Source organism: Loxodonta africana, chromosome 5 (genome assembly GCF_030014295.1).
Source record: "Loxodonta africana isolate mLoxAfr1 chromosome 5, mLoxAfr1.hap2, whole genome shotgun sequence".
Classification (NCBI taxonomy): domain Eukaryota; kingdom Metazoa; phylum Chordata; class Mammalia; order Proboscidea; family Elephantidae; genus Loxodonta; species Loxodonta africana.
The window spans coordinates 15219269-15239960 of NC_087346.1; positions in this window are offsets into that span (position 1 = coordinate 15219269).

Genomic DNA, 20692 nt, shown 5'->3' on the forward strand with positions numbered 1-20692 from the left:
AGGATGATCGTGTGCACTGCTGATCCATCGGTCCCTCTGTAGGGTCCTCGGGAACCCTGGTGGCGTAGTGTTTAAGAGCTATGGCTGTAAACCAAAAGGTCGGCAGTTCGAATCCACCATCTGCTCCTCAGAAACCCTATAGGGCAGTTCTACTCTGTCTTATTGGGTGGCTATTGATTCGGAATCCGCTCGATGGCAATGGGTTTTTGGTTTTCGGTTCTGTATGGTCCGAAGCCACAAATAAAGAACATTCTTTCCCTCTCATAGGAAACCCTGTGAGGTGGGTGCCAAAGAGGATAGACGGGTTTGTAAATTAGGCGTAAAGGCCGAGATGCTTGGTCAAAGCAGGAAATTAGGTAGTTTGGCTAAACTTTGGGTTTCTAGATATGGTCGTTGCAAGCAAAAAAAATGAGTGGGAAGTTTCAGCAACAAGATTATAGCTATTCAGGTTATAGCAACAATTTTTCTTTAAGCGAAGAGATGTTTATAACTCATGCACACAAAGAGAAGACAGTAATATAGAGTTAACAGCATAGCGCCTCCTGGCTGTCCATACCCACTTCCCTTCACACGCTCATGCCTGTGCACACACGCATACACATGTGCGGGATTCCCGGCCAGAGAAGGATTCCTCCTTACGTGTTCACAGAGAGACTTTCAAGCTCAGAACTTCTTAAGGGTGAGATACCTTTCTTGGCAGACTATCAAGTGGTTCTGAGTGAACAAATCTGACAGAACCTCTTCCCTTTTTTTTTTTTTTTTTTTCTATTGCTCACCTCATAGAGCAAGGAGGTCTGCTAGGTGGGTAAGAGGATCCTCAAAGGAGATCAAGGAGAATTTTTCTGGAGTAGCTGACCAAGCAGTCCTTATGCTTCGGTTAACCTGTTTCTCCTCTTCTTTGCTTCTACCCCTCAGTTTTCCTAGTGTATCCTAAAAATAACATTGACATTAAATGAGTTCATTTGAAATATCAGTCACCAACTGTTATGGGTTGAATCATGTTCCCCAAAAAGATATGTTGAAGTTCTTACCCAAGGTACCTATGAATGAGGTCTTGTTTGGAAACAGTCTTTGCAGATACAATTACTAGTTAGGTTAACATGAGGTCATACTGGCGTAGGGTGGACCCTAATCCCATATGACTGGTGTCCTTACAAGAAGAGACAAAGGGACAAAGAGACAGAGAGGGAAGATGCCTAGGCGAGGCAGAGATGAGAGTTCTGCAGCCACAAACTAAGGAACACCTGAGGCTACCCGAAGCTGGAAAAGACAAAGAGTGACCTTCCCCTAGAGCCTTCAGACAGAGCATGGCCTTGCCAACATCCTGAATTCAGACCTCTAGACGCCAGAACGGTGAAAGAATAAATTTCCGTAGTTTTAAGCCACCCATTTTGTCTTTTTTTTTTTTTTTTTTATAGAAACTCTAGGAAACTAATACACCAACAATTACTTAAAATTTTGCTTCCCAAGAAAACATTTGGTAAACATCCTTTTTCTAGAGTCCTCATTATGCAAGGCTTCTTGGGTGGTATTTGAATCTATTCACCTTAAGAACAGTTGTTGGTTATTTTAGTCTTGAATTCCCCAAATCACAAAATCCACCTAATGCGATTCTAATTTAATATGTTTCACATGAGTTTAAAATCAACTTAAGTATATACCCAATAGAAGCTTTTGCCATGCACACCAGGGAACATGTACAAAAATGTTCATAGCAGTGCTATTCAAATTATTTAGAAATAAATTATTTAGAAAAAGCCTAAATGACTATGAACAGAAAAATAGTGTAGCCTAGTTGCACAATGGGATATTATAAAGCGGAAAAAAAATATGAATGGACTATAGCTATATACGACAATATAGATCAATTGTAACTGCATAACAATGTATGAAAAAGTAAGTTCCAATGATTATTTATAGCACAAGACCCCCTTTAAAGTAAAAGGTAATTAAAAAATTCTTTTGGTAGGAATACATATACATGTAGTGATAAAATTATATAAAAATGCAAAAAAGAGTGTTTACATTAGATGTGGGGAGTCAGGGAGATGGGGTGGGGCAGTAGTGCATAGGTGGGTTATTGTCAATAGTTCTGTGAATGTTTTTAGTTCATGTTTTCTTATGTTGTTAAACATAAATAATCAAACAAATAAAAAGATAATACATAGGAAAAGTCAATACAGACTATATTAGCAAAAAAAATATGATCAGTACATGGTGATGTTCACATTAAAATGAAGTAGGATACTGAATTTTGTGCAAAAGAAAATCTATAACAAAAGAAAATTCAATATAAGGGAAATATGCCAAGAGGGCTGGATCTGGCCACTTCTGATTGTCCCCTGTTTTCTGATCTGTCTTTCTCTGGCTCTTTTGGGAACCATGTCCCTTCTAGCATAATCCACTATTGATTTCTTACTTGTAGGTATTTGCTGTGACTTTATCCTTGCTTCTTTACTCTTTTCCCTATGTAATCTCTCCCTTGGAGAGCACAGCTACTCCTATGTCTGCAACTTCCTATCAGACAATTCCAAAATTTATCCACCTAACACCAATCTCTCAACAACGGCATAATCCCAACTGTTCCCAGGGAATGTCCCCTTGGATTCTAGCCATTTTCTCAAAGTCAGCCACCAGGGTGACCATGAGCTAGTCACTTAAGCTCTCCATATGCTTAAGCGCTCCATACATTAGCTTCCTCACCTCTGAAAAGATGGGGTCTGTGGACATAATTTTTAAGGTCTTTGTCATCTCTAAGATTTCTATGAATTTGTGAATTATTAACTCTTCTTGACATTAGCTGTTGGTCTAGAACACCAGCATTATGCTAAGCTTTCTTTGACGTTTTTCTGTTTTCAATTGCTTGTACTCAATTGATAACACCAAATTTTGTCACTTCTTTTTGAAATGTCTCTCAGATTTACCCCATTTTTTTTCATTCCCCTGGTCATTTTCTTAGTCCTGGACCAAATCAGTTTTACACATGGCTTATCTGAAACATAGCCTATGGGTTTTCCTGCTCCCCACTGCCTCTTTCTTTCAAGGTCCTCACATACAGCTTCTAGATTATTCATAAAAATATCTTGTAAAAATCATGTCAGACCAACTTAAGAACATATGATTCTGTATTACCTACTAGAGAAATTCTAACGTCCCTAATTAGTTTAAGATTCTCCGTAACTTTATAACACTGATCTACCCAAATCTCTCTTTCACCGCTCCTCAGCACTTATACTGCAGTGAAGCTAGCTAGAGTCCTCAATGTCACAAACATGTACAATAATTCCTGCCTCTGAGTCTTTATTTATGCTGATTTGTCAAACCAAAATGTTCTCTTCCCTCATCTTTTCAAACAAAAATATCCATTTTTCAAGGATGAACTAAAATTCCACCCATTTACAGCTTTCTCCAACATTTCTAGTCCCTGGTGAACTCTCACTCTTTCTCATCCAAATATCCCAATAGTTACAATTTGGTTATGGACAATTGATTATTGCTTTTTAATTTTTCAAGTTATTTTTTTTAAAGTCTTCCAGCTAAATTAGAATATTTCTAAAGTCAAGAGTTATACCTTAAATCTCTCTTATAGTCTCCGTAGTATTCATTTGATAAATACCAATCTCTAGAACTAAAAAATGTTTACATCCTAAAATAATTAATATCTATGAGCATATGTTCAACTTAACCTTTATCAAGCACTGATTTGTGTAAGACATTGTGTTAGGCACCAGGCCTTGAAAAGCTGAATACTTAATTCTTCCCCTCAAACAGTTCAAAATCTACTGAATTTGTAGTAATACCTGCTTCTATTTTCAATTTTTTAGCCCTAGCTCTGACCTCTCTCTGTTGACGTGAACCAGCTGTACCCAACTGCCTTTAAACATCTTTAGTTCCAGGCTTCACGCGTACTTATCTCACATTCAACTTGTTTATTACTTGTTTCTACACATATCTCCCCCAATATAACTCTATCAATTTTTGCTTTATATAATTTAAAGCTGTGTTATTAACCCTGTTTAAGTTCAGAATTGTTACATTATCCAAGGAATTGTCCCTTTTATTATTTAATCCCTAATGATACTTTGGAAACCCTGGTAGCATAGTGATTAAGAGCTACGGCTGCTAACCAAAAGGTTGGCAGTTCCAATCCACCAGGCGCTCCTTGGAAACTCTGTGGGGCAGTTCTACTCTGTCCTATAGGGTTGCTATGAGTCGAAATCGACTCGATGGCAACAGGTTAATGACACTTTGTTGCTTTTAATATCCAACTATTTTCTTCTTTGGATTTTTTGTTGATACAGTGCTTGCCATTTATGGAAGCATCCCAAATTTCGAATTTTTGGTAGCGTAGTGGTTAAGTGCTACAGCTGCTAACCAAAGGGTTAGCAGTTCGAATCCGCCAGGTGCTCCTTGGAAACTCTATGGGGCAGTTCTACTCTATCCTATAGGGTCGCTATAGTCGGAATCGACACGACGGCAGTGGGTTTGGTTTTTGGTTAGTATGGATTTTTTTTTCTTTTCCCCTCCCACAAGCCTACCCTTGGAGATCAAAGAAGGAGAAAATGTTAGTGGGCAATTGTATATCCCAATGGTCATGATATTAATATAGTGATCTCAGCTTTCTTTTGTTTAGAATTGCCCAATATTCCATTTTCCATTCTTTTAGTTCAAACTTTCTGTGCTCTTAAATTTTAGGTGTGCTTCTTATAAAGAATGTAAAGCCGATTTATTTTTTCTCCATCCAATCTGAGAATTTCTACTTTCTAATTAGTGCATTTAGTCCATTTTAATATACTATGATTTGTAATATATTTAGAATTACTTCTACTATCTTATTTTGGTCTTTTCCTTGCCTACTTTTTCTGATTTGTTTTATTCTTTCTAGCCTCCTTTCTGATCAAGCGCATTTCTTTCCTATTGCCCTCTCTTAATCTTTTAAGCATTTTTTCCTTGTCTTGCAATTTACTCATTTTCTTTCTAACCGTGACTAATTATCTATTTAATTAATGATTGAGTTTTTAAATTAAACAACTATATTTTATATTCCTAGAAGTTCTACCTTGTTCATTTCTTAAAATTTCCCTGTTTTTATTTTTCAAAGTATTTTATTCTTTTCTTATGGTTTAGATTAATTCTTTCATGTCCTCATTCATTTAAAACTACTTATTTTATAGTCTTAGGTCAGTGGTTCTATGATCTGAAGTTATTGGGAGCTTAGCTCTGTTGTTTGTTGTATGTCAATTCTTATTTATTCTCCCCTCCCCCACACGTGTTTTACGATTTTTAATTGTGCCTTCACCTTCAACAGGGCTTTATCTGTGGGAATCTTGTATACATTAGGTTGAAAGTATGTCCCTCAAAGCAGTTTTTCATTTGTTTCCATTGGGCAAACCTAGGTTATTTCTAGCTTCTTTCTATCTTGATTTTCTAGGTTGAAGAATTACTGGACTACTCAGGCAGTGTAAATTCAAACCCAAACCTACATGAGGCTTTTTTCCCTTTCCACCCAGAGTCTAGGCCAAGACAAACAAGCTTCCTTATCATTTACTAATGTCTAAAGTTGTTTTTTTTTCTCTTACGGAGCGTGTAACCCTCAAGGACCGTGGCTTTATGCATCTCGGTTCTAACTCCTTGCTTCACTGGCACCTAAGGCCTGTATCCATGTAGGTTTTAATAGGTTATATCAAGGTATCAACACTAAAAAACTCCCCTCAAGTTTGCCAGAGTATTAATTCATGCCTAACTTTTAGGTTTTTCTTCTCTTTTAATTTTCAGTCTTTGGGGATTTACTTTCCTTTATTGCAAGCTCAGCTATGCGTTTAAAAGGATATTTCCTACATTTTATGTAGCAGTTCTAGATGTTGTTTTTCAGAAGGATTTTGAGATTATCTGTAAATCAGAATTGACTCAATGGCAACTAGCAACAACAATCTGCTTTACACCGTAATCTGAAATCCAAGCCCACTGTTTTAGATCTGAATCTTGCTTCTCCATTAATCCCCGTTGGCTTGATATTTTAGATTTTTCTTTTCTTCCTAAAGCAAATTTACTTAGGACTCAAACTTTGGATCCTTTTTCCTTGATTCCTATACCTGGCTCCAACTTTCAGGTGAACCATGGGTAGGCCCAGAGCCTATACCCTTGATGCCCAGAATGGAATACTGGCCAGAAATAGCCTCCTATCTCATTGCCATTTCAATAGTCTCTTGCTTTCAAGGTCAGTCTTCACATTACCTCCAGACTTATTTTTTCTAAAGCCCAGATCTGATTATTCCACCCTTACATAAAAACCTCTGCACCAAAATGAGGACTATTCTATTTAAAAAAGAGAGGAGCTATATTCTTCAAAAGCAGCCTAGGTGGCACAAGGGTTAAGTGCTCAGTTGCTAATGGAAAGGTTGGTGGTTCAAACCCACCAACTGCTTTATGGGAGAAAGATGTGGTAGTTTGCTTCTCTAAAGATTCACAGCCTTGGAAACCTGTGGAGGAGTTCTATTCTGTCCTATAGGGTCACTATGAGTCAGAATGACTCAAAAGCAATGGGTTGGTTAGTAGTTAGTTATATTCTTCAAAAACGTCAATGTCATAGAAGTCAATGAAAGCTGTAGAAATGTTCTAGATTAGAGGAGTAAAAGGACATGATATCTAAACACACACTATTTTGTCTTAGACTGGATCCTGTACTAAAAGGGGGAAAATTCTACAAAAAAATGTTGGCTCAATTGACAAGATTGGAGTATGAATTTCAGATTAGATAAAAAGTATTATACCAAGATTAAATTTCCTAAAGTTGACAACTGTATTGTGGTTATATAAGAGAATATTCCTATTTTTAGAAAAACACACAGAGATATGTAGGAGAAGAGGACCATGATGTATGCAACTTACTCTTACATGGCACAGAAAAAAAATACTAAGTGTGTGTGTATATATGTACACATATATGTTGTTGTTAGGTGCTGTTGAGTTGATTTTCGACTCATAATGACCCCATGTGACAGAGTAGAGCTTCCCCATTGGGATTCCTAGGCTATAATCTTTATGGAAGCAGATTGCCAGCTCTTTTTCCTGTAGATCCGCTGAATGGGTTTGAACCACCGACCTTTCGGTTAGCAGCTGAGCGCTTAACTCTTGCACCACCAGGGCTCCTCGTACACACACACACATATATATATATATATACAATATATAAATAAAAATCCTACCAGTTGCCGTTGAGTCACCTCTGATTTATGGCAACCCCATGGGTGTCAGAGTAGAACTGTGCTCCCTAGGGTTTTCAGTGACTAACATTTCGGAAGTAAATCACCAGGCTTTTATCCCCAGGCACCTCTGGGTGGGCTTAACGGGCTTAACCGCCAGCCTTGCAGTTAGCAGTGAAGTGTTTCCACCACTCAGGGACTCATGGAGTGTAGCGTATAGATGTGTTCATAACGAAAAGGAGAGAGATACCAAATGAAAAAGCAAACGGAACAAAATATTAATAGGTAAATCTGGGTAAAGGAGCCCTGATAGCACAATGGAGCCCTCGCTGGTGATGCAGTGATTAAGAGCTTGGCTGCTAACCAAAAGGTCAGGAGTTCAAATCCACCTACAGGACAGTTCTACTCTGTCCTGTAGGGTCGCTATGAGTCAGAGTCGACTTGACAGCGTTGGGTTTGGTGGCACAATTGTTAAGCTCTGGATTGCTGACAAGAAGATCGTGGCTTCAAACGCACCAGCGACTGGGGGGTAGAGGTTCTAGGGATCTGCTCCCATAAAGATTTCAACTTAGGAAACCCTATGGGGCAGTTCTACTCTGTCCTGTAGGGCCCTATGAGTCAGAATCACAGGGCACTATAGGACAGTGTAGAACTGCCCCATAGGGTTTCCTAGGTTGAAATCTTTATTTTGGAACAACACAGCAACAACAACAAATTTGGGTAAAGGGTATAAATCAAACAAAAAAACCCACTACCGTCGAGTCCATTCCAACTCCCAGAGACCCTATAGGACAGAGTAGAAGCAGACTGCCACACCTTTCTCCCCAAAGACGGGCCGGTGGATTTGAACCTCCAGTCTTTGGGTTAGCAGCCATGCATTTAACCACTGTGCCACAAGGGTGTACGGGTATTCTTCATATTATTTATACTGGCAACTTTTCTGTAAATTTGGGATTATTTATTGATTAAAAAGTAAACAAAACAAAACAACCTCCATTGCTTCTCCACTGCCCCAAGGCTTCTATCAGGTCCTTAACATCTGGTCTGAGCTCCTCTCTGGCTGCGTCGGCTACCATCTCCCCCCTCGCACCCTGATAAGCAGTCCAATACTGCGCACTCCCCACACAGAGCGCATCTTGTGCCTTTGCATATGGGGCTTTCTCCGTCTGGAATATTATTCTGCCTCTTTCCTGCTCAGAAAACCCTCATTTCTTCAAGGCCCAGCAAAAAATTATATCATCCGTGAAGTTTTCTGAAAATTCTTTTAGAGAGTTGTTAGGCAAAATTAAGGTGTTCAGAAAGCTAGAAAGAAAGAAAGAATATATTTGCTTAAGTTGAGGTATATGTGGAAAATAAAAGATTTTGAAAGAGTTGTGAAATTTCATCTTACAACTTTTTAAAAAACTTCTTTTTTAAACGTTCTTTATGGTTTAGTGCATAGGATTTCAAGTTTTTGTTCAGTCTGGACCTTGTACTTGAATCTTTATACTGTGTTACAGATATGTTATGTTAAAAGGTTTTATATGTATATATATATCCTATAAGCCATCATCCTGTATCATAATTATTTCTTTGAATATTTGTTCTACCAATCACAATGTGGAATGTGAGTTATCTTATTCATCTTTACAGCGCCTCTAACACTTGGCAAGATGCCTAGTAAGCAGTGGTCTCTGAATAAATTGAATGGTCATTGTGTAAAACAACCTAATTACCAAATTTAATTTTAACGTGCATATACATACATCTCCCCACTTTAACATCCCTATCATCCTAGCAAATAAATAGCAAAAGCTTAGCAAAATATTTTCATTGGACCTATTTCTTCCCTTGGGCAGTCTAATGAATAGAATCTACTTTTCTCCGTTCTCCAGGCAAAGGGATGTGAAATGGGTGGGTGAATATGTGGCTATAAGCCTATATATAGTGGAATTTTTGACAGCAAATTTACATACAGCCAAATCTATTTAAAGTCGGATTTTGAAAATTCCACCAGACTCAAAGCAATTTGTAAGTAACAACATTCCATTTCAAATCTATTTGTCTCTGGTTTCTTAGGCTATGTTTTAAAAATACTTCTGTCCTTGGGCAAACCAGTCTCTGAACAAACATCAGTATCTGGTGTGGCTTTGGTGTGGCTAGATTTTTCAGATGTATGTGTGTATGCATCAGCCTTTCTGTTTAAAAAATATTTAAATAAGCACCATTTGTGTCCTAGGCTTTCTACAGAATAAAGAAAAAAATTCCTTCCAGGATTTAAATTGAAATTAAAAATCAAAGTAGATTTTCATCTTTATGGTCCACAAACCACAGAAAATAACACATGCACAGCTTTCGCAAACCTAATTTAAATCTTGGAGTTCCTGGGTGGTGCAAACGGTTAGCGCACTTGGCTGCTAACTAAGTGCTAACCAAAGGGGCGGAGATTCAAATTTACCCTGAGGTACCTCAGAAGAAAGGCCTGGCTATCTACTTCCAAAAAATCTGCCGTTGAAAACCCTATGGAATACAGTTCTTCTCTCACACACACAGGTCACATGAGCCAGAATTGACTCAACAGCAACCAGTTTGGCTTAATTTAAGTCTTAGTTAGGAATGTCCTGGCATATCAATTATTTCCTGCAATTTTGACTAATATTTGGACAGGTGGGAAGAGACATTTTCCTTCTTCTTTTAAGGGTGGAGTTAAGAATCTTAACTGTCAAGAATTTTATGTTTTGATCACAAAGCTGTAATGCTTTGAGCGTTACTGTGTTTTATTGCAACGTGAAGTTTACGAATTCTGCTATTAACTTTGGTGTCTCAGAACTCAGTCTTTACAAATAAAAAGTCTAACTTTTTATTTCATTGGATGCTAATATGCCCTTTCATGTTAAAAATAATAGCATTTGATTTTAGGATAGGTAGCTCTTTTCTCAATTCAAAAATTGAGAATGTGCCACAACCAGAACTCTTGAGTTACAGAGTTCAATGATTCTATTTGATAGAAGATCCTCTGATCTACAATTAGGGATTGCTGAGGATATGTCCTTGACCCAAGAAGGTTGGAAAGCTTATATTTGATAACCTTGAGTAAACCTTAACTTCCCTAACTTCTTGAGTCCCCCTAATAATGAAGCCCAACACATTTTTTCCTCTTCCTTATCTTCATTTTACCTTGGCCCCATATCTGACAAAAGAAATCTGGGAACTAGAGATTTCTTGCAATAAAAGAAGAGAATTAGAGCAAATATAATTGCTGCTATCTAACACTTGTGGATCTTGGCTCCAAAGGGCAGAATCCATATGTGGAATTCATTCGGGTAATGCCACCAACCTTGGTGGAAAGACTTTCCAACATTAATAGGTACAGAATAGTAGAATGAGCTGCTGTGGGTGAATCCAACTTTCCGCCGTGGGGAGAGTTCAAGCAGCAGCAGCTGGTGACTGCAAGGTTGCTGTCAAGTGGATTCCAGCCCTGGAGCAGACCCTACAGTAATTCAAAGTCTCAGACTCTATAAGCCTATGATATTAAAGATTTAATACCTACAATATCATTTTGTCAGTAGAAATTAAACCCCCTAGAGGTGGTCACTGCACCTGACCTAAGTGTCAGTTTCCTGCTGCATAAATTGAGAAGACTTGTTGAGATGATCTCAACATTTCTATTTCTAACCACCATGCACATACCTTCATCAGTAACCAGATGCCGTCAAGTGAGTTCTGACTCATGGCAAACCCATATGTGACAAAGTAGAACTGAGCTCCATAGAGTACTTACCTTACTAACCCTTTTTGATCAACACGTAAGAAATCTAGTGAATGCCTGACATTTTTCAACAAAACTCATAGTCTTTGAGGATTATTTCATCTTCACTGACTTGATTTCAGTCATGTTGATTGCTTTCATTAGTGGAGAGAAAATCATTTCATGTAATTAAAATAATAAATAACCTACCACATAATTTATATTTATTAATTTCATGACAGAATTTCCAGCTACATTTGTTATAACTAAATTAAAAATAGCACATAACTTGCAGCTCCTGCAAGTTTCAACAATTTAAAGATTGAGAATGTGTTGCAACTAGGGTTCTTGAATTACAGAGCTCAGTGATTACATATGATAGAAAATCCTCTGATCTACAATTAGGGACTGATGAGGACATACCTGTTGACTCAAAAATGTTGGGAAATTGCATGTCTCACTTGCAGATCCCTGGGTCAACCATATCCCAGCTGCTTAGGTATAGAGACAGCATCTTCTAGGATTGCCAATACCTCAATCTCTGAGACTAGGCTAACTAACACCAACCTCTGAGGTCTCTGATACCTCCATGTAGGATTCTTCAGTTCCAAAACCTGGGCTTCTTAGCACCTCACCTCTGAAACAGCCAACGTTCTAGCAGGTATGTTCAAGTCACAGTCTCTGGAATCAACACTACACCAAGCTATGGAGGTGCTGAAACTGCAACTTCTGGCTCGAGAACATCTCAAGGAATGGCACCTGCAGAAACTGCTGCAGGACCAACGCCACCTCAGGTCAACAGGTCAAGCCCTCCAACCATGAGGGCCAGTGATCTATCACCTTATTTTTATAGGTTAGTGCCCAAATATAAGTCCACCTCAGCCATCAATCATACCGTAATTTGAACAAGCCCTCCATTCCTCCACACTTATCCAAACCTTCTCTCATGCCTTCTGGAACCGCTACTCAGTATTCAGCAAACTCTCCTACCTCCTCAAGCTCTTTTCTGAATAGTCCTTTCATCTTCTTGCTCCAACCAAAACCTGGCTTATCTCTGAGGATACCACTTCTCCTATAGACCTCTGAAATGGTGGTGGTTTATTTTCTCATACAGGTGGGAATGGAGGGGGGTGGTATTCTGTTGCACCCCAATTCCATTTCTAAACTTTTACGTGGGAGCACTCTTGTAATCCTCTCCTCTGAGTTAGTATCATGCCACCTGATAGTACTTCCTTCCCCCTCCTGGCAGCTTTCATCTCTGGACCTCCCACCTACCCCTTTGGTCTCCTAGCAGTACTCCCCTCAACCCCAAATTCAGCCAACCTTCACAGTGATTTCAAAACCTACAGAGTGGACCCATATAATAATCTGGCCTCTGGGTCTCAGCCTTCTCATCTCCAATGACTTTTTCCTTCTCTCCATCCCAGCTACCAACTCTTGGGGTCACACCTTAGACCTTGTCATCATCTGCAACTGCTGCACTGCCAAAAACACTTATTCAAGCATTCTGCTGGATTTTTAGTCCATTGACCCCCTCCACTTTCTACCATCCCATCATCCCTCTTCTTTCTTCCCCTACTTCCTTAACCAGCTAAACTCCATGACCTGTCATTTCAGTGACACCCTTGCCAGTACCCTGAACTCCCTTGCCCCTCCATCACATTCTTCTGGCAGAATCCTAACTCTGTATCTACCCTCCTTTCTTTTTCTACTTCTGTGCCCAAACTGCCTTTTTAGAGAAAGTTACACAACAAGGACAATTGGAGTCACTACAAATTCATGACCACCAAACTCAGACAGGTCCTCAACATTGCCTAGCAAGCCTCTTTCACTTCTCTGATCTCACTCTCTACCATAACTATCTCAAACTCCTCTCTTCAACCTATAATACCCATCACCCACTCCCTGCCCACTTCTCATTGATCTTAGGGAAAAGACCAGAAACTTTTGGTCTGCTTACCTTTCCAGCTTCATCTTATGTTGCTCTCCGCTTTTCTCTCCAGCTGCATTGGCTTCTTTCAGTTTGTATATGGTCTCTCTCACCACAGAGCCTTTGCACATGGCATTCTTTCAACCAATAAAGCTTTCACCCACCACTTTGCTGGTTAATTCTTATTCTTCATTTAGACCAGTGCTGCCCAAAAGAACCTTCTTTGATGATGCAAATGTTTTATATTTGGGCCGTCGGGTACGGTAGCCACTAGACACACGTGGCTATTAAGTACTTGAATGTCATTAGTGCAACTGAGAAACTGTATTTTTAATTTTATGTAGATTTAATTTAAATAATCACACATAGCTAGTGGTTACCATATTTGTCAGCACAGCTTTAGATCTTACACAAGCCAAGCTTCCTTAGGGCAGCGTTTCCTGACTCCTCATCTGGGTTCAGGGTCTCCTGTCATGTTCAGTCTTGGCCCTAATCCTTTCCTTCACAGCACCTATCTCAGTTTGTAATTGTATATTCATTGTGCGTGTTCACCATTGTATCCCCAGCATCTAGCACAACTCCTGGCACACAGTAGGATACCATAAAGATTATTAAATGTATGAATTAATTAATTAACATCATATGGGAACAAGGAGAGAGTACAGATTAAAATTGCTGCCAATAATCTCCAGTGGATAATCCTCACGGTCCAAGGAAAGATAACTACATTATTGGGCACTAACATTGCCACTAAAGGGGCAGTTTGGACGATCCATCTCCCAAGTCATTTAGCCATAGCTGGCACCAGTGGATGCAAGCACGAGTCATACTGACTTGCAGACCAAAGGCAAGCTCCTTGTTCTCAAACTATACCAAAAATCAAACCCACTACCATCGAGTCAATTCTACAGGACAGAGTAGAACCACCCCGTACAGTTTCCAAAGAGCACCTGGTGGATTCAAACTGCCGACCTCTTGCTTAGCAGCCGTAGCACTTAACCACTACGCCACCAGGGTTTCCCCTTAAACTATCCCAACCCACTGCCATGGACTCGATTCTGACTCATAGCAACCTTATAAGACAGAGTAGAACTGCATCATAGAGTTTCCAAGGTCCACCTGGTGGATTCAAACTGCCGACCTCTAGTTAGCAGCTGTCGCACTTAACCACTACGCCACCAGGGTTTCCCTCTCAAACTCTCGGTATCATATTATTATCCACATCCTATTTTTTTTATCAGGTAAGGGTCTTTATGAGTCAGAATCAACTTGATGGCAGTGGGTCTCTATCAGGTTACCATTAGCCAAATTTCAGCTGTCAAAACAGCATCCTCCTCCAGTAAAGTCATGAGCCTGATAGTTTATTCTGATATACTTTGGCTGCCACTAATTTTTTGTAACGTAAAAATACTGGAGAAATGTATTTGAAAGGAAAGCACACTCTTTCAACATCTGATTTACTCAATTTAACATATGGCTTGTATCTAAAATGTGTTTTAACAAGATTGTATATTCTCAAGTTGATAGGGTTATCATTTCCCCTATTTAAGAGCTATAATTTTTGTGGAAACAAATATAATATGATCTAGAACATCTTGAAAATGCTCCTGCTGCATCTCCTAATGATGTCCCCTTCAGGAAAGAAAAAAAAAAAAAAAAGGAAATATTTAACCCTAAGGAAGTCCTTTCCCATCTAACACTCCAGTTCTTCCAATAACAAGTTTGAGAGTTCCTTTCTAACGTCAAAAATGTTTGAGGACTCCTGATTTTATTGTAATTGTGCTTTTAGTATTCAGTTGCATGAAAAAACATATAATGATAAAAACTTCTATAAATCCAGCAATGCCCTGAAATGAACACTCTTTTAATTACCACAGTACTTACACAGACTTGAAAATTAATAGTGCAAATATGCATCGTGTGATTTATTTACTATATAAGCGATGTTTGTAGCGATGCATATTGGTTTGTACGCCCTTGCTCTCCTACCTCATTGGCTCTCCCATAGTTCGCAGCCCTTAGGTTGGTGCTATGGATTGAATTATGTCCCCCAAAAAGGTAGGTTGAAGCTCTAACCTCTAGTACCTGTGAATATAATCTTGTTTGGAAATAGGGTCTTGGAGGATGTTAATAGGGTCTTGGAGGATGTTATCAGTTAGCATGTAGTCATAACAGGGTAGTTTAAAAAAAAAGAAAACAATTGCTGTCCAGTCAGTTCTAGCTCATAGCAACCCATATGCATCAGAGTACAACCGGGCTCCATAGCGCTTTCAATAGCTGACTTTTCAGGAGTGATCACCAGGCTTTTCTTCCAAGGCACCTCTGGGTAGACTTGAGCCTCCAATTTTTTGGTTAGCACCCAAGCACATTAAGCATTTACACCACCCAGGGACTCCCATACCGGAGAAGAATGGGTCCTAATCCATTCTGAGTGCCGTTCTTATAAAAGAGGAGAATAGACACAGAGGGAGAGACAGAGGGAAGACAGCCATGTGAGGATGGACCTAGGCTGCAGCTGCAAGCCAAGGAACACCTGGGCTCCCAGATGCTGAGAGAGACCAGAAAGGATCTCCCCTAGAGCCTTCAGAGAGAGCACGGCCCTGCTGATACTCTGAATTTGGACTACTAACCTCCAGAACTGAGATAATAAATTTCCGTTCTTATAAGCCACCTAATTTGTGGTACTTCGTTAAGCAGGCCTAAGAAATGAATAAGTTTGGAAAATATCAGGAAAGTATGTTAACTGTATTTTGGTTGTTGTTGCATATATGGTGGTTCAATATCTCAGGAACTGGTCCAGTATTTAGAGTAGAAAATGGAATCGTTGAAAGGGGGACAGTCTCAGGCAAAATGAAAAAAAAAAAGAAAGAAAAAAGCATTGCTCATTGTATGACTTCTGGACAAAGGAATCAGAATTTGGAGATATTCCAAGAGTTTATCTGAGCCGTTTCCTACAATGAAATAGAATTGCATCTAAATCATTCATAACAGAAATAGCCGGATGACTTAGGTGCATTCAGCAATGAAACAATGGGGCTATTTTATGTTGGTTTTAGCATATTCAGAAAAAACGGTGCCATCTCTTTGGTTCTGACTATTGCCATTGAAGATTCTCAACCTCCAAGATCCTTTGGTGTTTGCTCCACTATCTGTAAGTAATTTTCGGAGTACAAAAATCTAGTCAGTGTCTATTTCACAACAGACCAGCCTATCCGCTAGATCGTTTCCTAGATAACAGCATCTGCTTTTCACTGCCTCAGATCATAGTTTCGCCATGGGACATTTACTCCTGATGTGTTTCTTCCACTCATTTTATGATGATGATTTACATCAGTTTGGTCTTTTCATGTAAATGCCATACATTCTTAGAACTCTGTCTCTATCCTACCTAGATACGTTAAGCATAACATCAGTCATTCATGAGAACATACCTGAAAACTTTTCAATTTTAGAGCTTTTCTTTTTTTTTTTTTACAAAGCGTGGTACCTAGCGTTCATATTTCAGTAGAAACATACCTAGACAACAGCAACAAAAAAGCAAATTTCGTTTTGACTGTACTTAATAGGACCTGGCTTTTAATTGTTGCTTCATTGGCAGTTAATTTTCCTAATCTCTTCAAGATCTAGTTCTAGAGCTTCTGATTTTGTAAGGCATCTTAAATGGGTCGTAGAGAAACAGACACTGCCTTAAGACCATGTGGTGCTGGCTCTTGAATGAATCTTCTGAATCATACCCTCACCTCATTTTTTTTTTTTAATTATACTTTACATGAAGGTTTACAGAACAAACTAGCTTCTCATTAAACATATTGTTTTATGACATTGATTAACCACACCATGACATGTCAACACTCTCCATTCTCAGCCTTGGGTCCCTATCACCAGCTTTCCTGTCCTCTCCTGCCTTCTAGTTCTTGTCGCTGGGCTGATGTGCCACTTTAGTCTTATTTTTTTTATGGTCCTGCCTAATCTTTGGATGAGGGGTAAACCTCAAGAGTGACTTCAGTACTGAGCTAAAAGTGTGTCCAGGGGCCATACTCTTCGGGTGTCTTCAGTCTCTGTCAGGCCAGTAAGTCTGGTTTTTTTTTTGTGCGTTAGAATTTTGTTCTACATTTTTCTCCAGCTCTGTCCAGGACCCTCTATTGTGATCCCTGTCAGAGCAGTCAGTGGTAGCAGGGCACCATCTAGTTGTACTTGACTCAGCCTGGTGGAGGCCATAGTAGTTGTGGTCCATTAGTCCTTTGGACTAATCTTTCCCTTGTGTCTTTGGTTTTCTTCATTCTCTTTTGCTCCCAAAGGGGTGAGACCAGTAGAGTATCGTAGATGGCTGCTCACAGGCTTTTAAGACCTCAGACACTACTCACCAATGTAGACTGTAGAATATTTTCTTTTAAACTATGCAATGCCAATTGAGATAGATGTTCCTTGAGACCATGGTCTCCACAGCCCTCAGCCCAACAACTTGGTCCCTCAGGGAGCTGGGATGTATCTGTGGAGCTTCCATAACCTTGCCTTGTACAAGTTGTTCTGGCTTCTCCAGTATTGTATACTGTCTTACCCTTCACCAAAGTTACCGATTACCTATTGTCCATTTAGTGTTTTTCCATTTCCTACTCCTCTCCTCCCTCATAATCATCAAAAATTGTTTCTTTTTGTGTGTAAACCTTTTCATGAGTTTTTATATTAGTGGTCTTATACAATATTTGTCCTTTTGTGGTTGACTTATTTCACTCAGCATGATGCCCTCCAGATTCATCCATGTTTCATTCACCTCATTCTTTATCCCTACCTTGAGCTCCTTCCTGCTTCTGTTCTTGTTTTTAGGTGCCGTCGAGTTGGTTCCAAATCATAGCAACCCTATGTACAACAGAAGGAAACACAGCCAGGTTCTGCGCCATCCTCACAATCATTGCTATGCTTGAGCCCACTGCTGCAGCCACTGTGTCAATCCTGCTTCTAGACTTCTACAAATAAATGCATTTTTGCCCATATCCCCAAATAAAAGCACTCAAGTTTCGAAGATTTGTACTTTTCTACCTGACTTCTTTGCCTATTCTTCCTCTAAGAAGTATAGTGGCAATTTGATCAGTAACCACCTGCCTGGATAGCAAAATGCATGTTCACTTTAATTTCTGTACAGCCAGATTGCTCTGAGCTACTCTTGATGTCTTTATATTTACTGGTAATTCAGATTCCACTGTTGACTTGCTCTTAATACTAATTTCATACGTATCACAATTCACAAAAGACTGTTTTCCAAATTACTGTGGCATAATAGGTATCCAATAAATATTTGTTGAGTAAATGAATTAATCAATTTTTCATCACAGGGGGAAGACCAGAGGATAATATCTCTTTTCTGTACCACAGGGTAATATTATTTGATCAACCCCTTGCATCCTACCTCTAGCATGCCAATATGAAGTCAGCATGTACCAGAAACTGTGTTAAGTGCTTTGCACATATTATATTGTGAAATATAAATTGTCAATCTATTTGCCTGAAATGGTGTGAGATTTTCTTTAAGATATAAACTAAAAACAAAGACAACCTCTAAGTGACATCCCATGGAGCGTTCTGCCACTTCAGTATCAGGCTATGGCTTCTATTTCTACCACCATTTTGTCCTCCTGTACGTCTCTACTTTTCTTCTGCCTCCTCTGACCAAAATCTGAGTTGGCTAAGGAATTTCCAGTCCCTTGGTATATATTTTTTTTATCTTAGCTTTAATGAAAAACAAATGGGACATATCAAGTCATTCCTTCTCACTCACAGAATAGCAATCCAAAGGATGAGTTCCGAAGAATTATTAAAGCACACACAAGAATTTACATTATCCTCCAGTGGGGAACAATGGATTGAAAACATTATGAGTGCTTTATAGTGTGGGAAAAATCCTGACTATTTAACAATAAGACTATAAACACAAGCTTGGGCAGTGAAAAAGAAATAATCCAGATTCCACAACTCGAACTGCTGGCCTTTTTGTATAACTGGCCAACATTTTTTCACCTCACTTAATTTACTGCTCTATTATTTTCTTAAGCCAAATTCTGTATTCACTTGGCATAAAGTGTCAGTATAACTAGGAAATGTTTTTGTATTTTATATGATAATTAATACCTTTACCTCCACATAGTTTGTCTTCAAAAATAATTTAGTACCTTATAACTGATATACCAGATTGATTAGATAGATAGACAGACAGGTAGACATATATATAGTCCCTGGATGGCACAAGCTGGACAGCAATGAATATATATATACATAATCTTATAAGCAATACTGAGAAAATCTCTGTAAAACAAACATATGTACAGGTCCTAGACAATGATCCATCTCTTCTTGCTGTTGTTAGGTGCCATTGGGTAGGCTCAAACTCATAGTTACCCTATGTACAACAGAAAGAAACACTGCCCGGTCCTGCGCCAGCCTCACAATCGCTGTTATGCTTGAGCCCATTGTTGGAGCCACTGTGTCAATTCATAACATTGAAGGTCTTCTTCTCTTTCACTGACCCTTTACTTTATCAAGCAAGATGTCCTTTTCCAGGGATGTTCCATCCTGATAACGTGTCCAAAGTACTTGAGACGAAGTCTCACCATCCTTGCTTCTAATTAGCATTCTGGGTGTACTTCTTCCAAGACAGATTTGTTCGTTCTTTGGGCAGTCTATGGTGTATTCCATATTCTTTGCCAACATCATAATTCAAAGGCATCAATCCTTCTTCGGTCTTCCTTACTCATTGTCCAGCTTTCACATGCATACGAGGCAACTGAAAACACCATGGCTTTGGATTCATCTCTAAAAAATAGGGAACATTAAATAAACCAAATTCTGGTATGGCCAAAGAACTTAGACAGCCCCTTAGAGTTTCTGCTACCTCAGGTGGAACTGAATGTAAAAATTCCTATCTGGAATTTCAGGGGCAATTAAAACTCAATAATTCTTTTTTTCCCTTGGCTGTACCTTTATTGGTTGGTAATTAATGACTTGGCTTTTGTTCAACACAGGGAAAAAAAAACTTCTTTCTCAGAAAACTTGTGATGACAGATGTCATTTTCCAGCTCTCGGATGCCAGTGGAAATTGACCCTCATAGTTATAAGCAATAAAGTTCTGTGCAGATAAAAACCTATTTAGTGGAGCAGCATTTTCCAGTTAGGAAATTCCTTCTAATAAGAAAGAGCTAGAAACCATTTATTGTTCTTTTTACCAGGGAACATGATTGCCCTTCATTCCAGGCTCTACCACAGTGACCTCTCTATTGTATAATCAACTCTACAAAGTGGTGACAGCAGCTATGGGACTGACCTGTGGTAGTGACTAAGCACGCCCCAAATTTCTCTAAGTTTCCAAGGCCACCCCACAGTTGTAAGGCAGCTTTAGTCAGGCTCATGGGGAGGTCTGTCTGACTTCATCACCACAGAGCAAGACAGGGTTTTGTTAAAACATTCATTTTCAGTCTCTTTAAAGAACATTAGGAAGGATACAAGAAAGGCTAGAAGCTGGTCTCTAGGAGATTTAACCCCTCAAAATATGGGCTTTATCTAATGTCCCTGATAAATTCCTTCACCAGCTGCTGCTGTATAAATACAATCATACATACAAAAGATGAAGAACAACTTTGTGTAATTAGCACAGTACTCCAGATTAACGATAAGATTATCAAGGTTACATGTCAGTCTACACAAAGCAAAAATTTTCTTCTGAATAAAGAGTTGATAGGTGTCACTGTCCAATGAAGCATTTGTTTTCAAACTAAACACAGCGAAGAAGCTGGGCTGCTGGCCATAACTCCTATAGAAGCTAATATATACTTCTTGGGTGCCTCT